The sequence below is a fragment of the Scyliorhinus canicula genome, chromosome 3 (genome assembly GCF_902713615.1).
Source record: "Scyliorhinus canicula chromosome 3, sScyCan1.1, whole genome shotgun sequence".
Classification (NCBI taxonomy): domain Eukaryota; kingdom Metazoa; phylum Chordata; class Chondrichthyes; order Carcharhiniformes; family Scyliorhinidae; genus Scyliorhinus; species Scyliorhinus canicula.
The window spans coordinates 119,439,272-119,444,231 of NC_052148.1; positions in this window are offsets into that span (position 1 = coordinate 119,439,272).

A 4,960-nucleotide genomic window follows, 5' to 3' on the forward strand; every position below is an offset into this window, starting at 1 on the left:
CGCTTCCGAAATCCGCCATTCCTCAGTGGAAAAGGAAGCACAGGCCCTTGTCGAAGCTGTGCGATATTGGAGGCACGCTCTGGCCGGCAGGAGGTTTACCCTCCTCACTGACCAACAGTCAGTGGCTTTCATGTTCGACAATGCACAGAAGGGCAAGATCAACAACGACAAGATCTTGCGGTGGCGGATTGAGTTGTCCACGTACAACTACGATATCTTGTATCGTCCTTGGAAGCTCAACGGGCCTTCCGATGCCCTATGCTGCGGTACCTGCGCCAGCGCTCAGATTGACCGCCTCCGCTCCCTCCACAGGGACCTATGCCATCCAGGGGTCACCCGTTTCTACCATTTTATTAAGACCCGCAACCTGCCCTACTCCGTCGAGGAAGTCAGGATTGTCACTAGGGACTGCCACGTCTGCGCCGAGTGCAAAACCGCACTTCTACCGCCCCGAACGAGCGCATCTGATCAAGGCATCCCGCCACTTTGAACGTCTCAGTATAGACTTCAAGGGTCCCCTCCCCTCCAACAACCGTAACACTTATTTCTTGAGTGTTATCGACGCATACTCGCGATTCCCTTTCGCCATTCCCTGTCCCAACATGACCACAACAACCGTCATAAAGGCCCTCCTATCCATCTTCTCCCTGTTCGGTTACCCCGCGTACATCCACAGCGACCTGGGGTCCTCTTTTATGAGTGACGAACTGCATCAGTTCCTGCTCAGCAGAGGCATAGCCTCTAGCAGGACGACCAGTTATAACCCCCGGGGTAACGGTCAGGTCGAGCGGGAGAATGGCACCATTTGGAAGACCATCCTGCTGGCCCTACGGTCCAGAGATCTCCCTATTCCCCGTTGGCAAGAAGTCATTCCCGACGCCCTGCATTCAATCCGGTCTCTCCTCTGTACCACCACCAATCAAACACCTCATGACTGTCTTCTTGTTTTCCCCAGGAAGTCGTCCTCAGGATCCCCTCTCCCGACCTGGCTGGCCACCCCCGGGCCCATCTTGCTCCGGAAGCATGTGCGGGTGCACAAGTCCGACCCATTGGTTGAGCGAGTCCAGTTACTCCACACCAACCCGCAGTATGCGTACGTGGAGTATCCCGACGGTCGGCAGGATACGGTCTCGCTCCAGGACTTGGTACCCGCCGGCGTGCGGCCTTCTCCCCCTACACCAACACCTCCCCCCCAACCCCAATTCCCCCCAGCGCCCCCCGCGCCCCCGTGACCCAGCGCACATGCCCCCTCTTCCCCGATTACAGCGTCCCCACCACCGGACCGGGGTACGGAAATACACCTACGACCTACGCTCCCGGAGGCAAGGACGACCATCGGCCCGACGTCACTGGCTCCACTGCGACGGTCCTCCAGAACACCACGGGCACCCGACAGGCTGATCGTCTCCATCTGATGTGGCCATGGGACTTTTTTGTTTGGACATTTTGTGTTATTCTGTTGTTATTAGTAGTAGTAGTATTGTTTTGCTGCGAGCCAGTGGGCAGCTCACCCCTATCGATTTTCGCTGCTCATACCACCAGTTCTCGGACCCCCCCCCCCCCCCTCCCACTTACACCCCCCCTTCTTTCGCCACAAGGGGTGAATGTGGTGGTATGGATATGAGCACTGCCATTGGTGCAGAGCACTGGCTTCCCATTGGCTCTGGCTGGTCATGTGCCTCTCGTCCGATTGGTTGGGACTAGTCATGTGACTGCTCTCCAATTGGTTGAGAGGCAAGTAGGCCCCGCCTCCGAGGCGGGGTATAAGTACCCAGCGTTCCCGGCAGTCGGCCATTCTCTGTAGTCGACCACCGGGCTCACAACTAGCTGATTAAAGCCACACTTCGGAACCTAAATATGTCTTGAGTCGAATTGATGGTACATCATTCACAACTTGGAACTTGAAACTGTCAACCATCTCCACCTCAATATCATTGATATAAACAGGGGAGTGTACTACACCTCGCTTCCTGAAGTTGATGACCAGCTTCTTTGTTTTGCTAACATTGAGGGAGAGATTGCTGTCATTGCATCATGTTACTAAGTTCTCTATCTCTCTCCTATACTCTGACTCGTCATTATTTAAAATTTGACCCACTATGGTCGTATCATCAGCAAACTTACAGATGGAGTTGGTGCCAAATTCTGCTTCACAATCACACAAGAGCATAGTAGAGGGCAGAGTAAGCAGCCTTTCAGGTCTCCAATGTTAAAGACTATCTGGAGGAGATGTTGTTACCTATCTTTACTGCTTCTGGTCTGTGGGTCAGGAAATTGAGAATCCAGTTTCAAAGGGAAGAGCCAAGTCCTAGGTTTTGGAGTTTGGATATGATCTTGGTTAGAATAATAGTATTAAAAGCAGAACTATGTCAATAAACAGGAACCTGCCGTTGGTGTCCCTGTGTTGAGATGTTCCAAAGATGAGTGTAAGACCAGGGAATTAGCATCTACTGTAGACCAGTTAAAGCGGTAAGTGAATTGCAGTGAATCAAGGCATTCTGGGAGGCTGGAGTTGATGCGTTTCATGGCTAACCTCTCGAAACACTTCATAATAACAGATTCCAGCGCCACCAGATAATAGTCACTGAGGAACACTACCTGGTGTTTCTTTGCCACCAGTATGATCAAGGTTTTCTTAAAGCAGGTGAGAACCTGAGAACAGAGTGAAGAGAGATGTCTGCAAACACACCCGCCAACTGGTCCATGCATGATCTAAGCGCACGGCCAGGGACTCCATCAGGACCCATTGCTTTCCATGGATTCACTTTCGAGAAGGCCTATCTGCGTCTGAGTCTGTGACTGTAGGATTAGGTATATATGTATCCAAGGCTTTGGTGCAGGTTGGAGTGTTGGCTAGTGTAGACTTGAGAGATGAACAGACACTTCCAACACTGATGAAGGTTTAACTCAATTTTATTAACTACTTCTAACTAACTAACACACGATGACTGTGGGTCTAAATGATGCTAACTTAAACTAGAGACCTAAACCTTGTCCGAACCAGTTGATTCTCTCAGCACGTGTTGTAAGTCTGTGCTGGGCTGGATGAGTTCTTGTTACACTCAGAGGCAGCACCCAAAATGAGCGGGAACCGTGGTGCCCTCTGCCTTTATAGTGTGTGTATTCTAACTGGTGATTGGCTGCCGTGTGTGTACATGTTGATTTGTCCCTGTGTGTGTCCATCAGTGTGTGTCTGCACCATGATATACTGGTGTTATTATGACACAGGTGACATTAGTTTGTTAGCTTCCAGCTCAAATAGGAACTTCAATAGGAAATGGATCTCCCCGTTGAACGATGGTTTCTGATATGGAAACACTCGTATTACCTTCTTTGGAACGCAGTCCTCAACACGCTTACTAATAAAGTCCGTGATGGTAGTAGCATACTCATTTCGGTTGGCCACTGAGTTCTTGAATATGGGCCAATCCACTGACTCCAAACAGCCGGATAGGAGCTCATCCATTACCTCAAGCCAGCATTGCACAACTTTTTTTACCGTATCCTCCCGCTTCAGTTTCTGCTTGTACGCCAGGAGAAGGAGCACCGTCCTGAGGTCAAGGGATGGAGCAGGAAGCACCCGTGATATTTGTATACTGTGGTCAAGGATGTTAGGGTCCCTGGTGGGACAGGAGACATGTTGATAGAATTTTGGAAATATATATGTTTCCGAGGCTGGGGAGTGGAAACTTCCAGCATAGGGTATCAAATTCCATAGTCCATTCCCTTTACTTATATAGTTATGTTTGTGGTGAATGTAACTCCGTAATTCACACTGTATTGTATATACATGAGACCATGCATTTGTAAGCGCAGTTGCGTTGCCCGACCATTAGGGGGAGTAGCGCTGGGAATGCGTAGGAGTTTGTACAGGGCTCCACCCTTGGCTCCGCCCATGAATCCTCCCCTGGACTGCTGTATAAATACCAATGCTCAGAGCCAGTTGTTCAGTTCATCGAGAGTTCAACGTGTAACAGGCTGGCTCTGTAGTAAGTAGATTAAAACCACTGTTCATATCTTAAAGCACGTGTCTAGTGAATTGATGGTTCCATCAATGTTAAGGGTGGAGTCCTCTCCCAATGACCACAGGGAACTCAAGCGTCACCCTGGGAGATTATGCATCCTGATCGTGCCAGAGATGCTGGAGTTACATGGGATTCTGCTGCAAGATTGAAAATTTAATGTCAAAGTTCCATGAAAATCACCTATCAAATGTCCAAGCAGAACAGGAGCCATTAGAGCTGGCACAGGCTTGGACAATAGTGCAAAACAGACAAAACCGAGGATACAGAACTGGCTAGGTCATAGAAGGCAGAGAGTAGCAATGGAAGGGTGCTTATCTGATTGGAGGGCTGTGACTAGTGGTGTTCCGTAGGGTTCAGTGCTGGGAGCTTTGCTGATTGTAGTATATATAAATGATTTGGAGGAAAATGTAACTGGTCTGACTAGTAAGTTTGCGGTCGACACAAAGGTTGGTGGAATTGCGGATAGCGATGAGGACTGTCAGAGGATACAGCAGGATTTAGAATGTTTGGAGACTTGGGCAGCGAGATGGCAGATGGAGTTTAATCCGGACAAATGTGAGGTAATTTATTTTGGAAGGTATAATACAGGTAGGGAATATACAGTGAGTGGTAGAAACCTCAAGAGTATTGGCAGTCAGAGAGATCTTGGTGTACAGGTCCATGGGTCACTGAAAGGGGCAATACAGGTGGAGAAGGTAGTCAAGAAGGCATACGGCATGCTTGCCTTCATTGGCCGGGGCATTGAGTATAAGAATTGGCAAGTCATGTTGCTGCTGTATAGAACTTTATTTGGGCCACACTTGGAGTATAGTGTTCAATTCTGGTCGCCACACTACCAGGAGGATGTGAAGGCTTCAGAGAGGGTACAGAAGCAATTTACCAGGATGTTGCCTGGTATGGAGGGCATTAGCTATGAGGAGAGGTTGAATAAACTT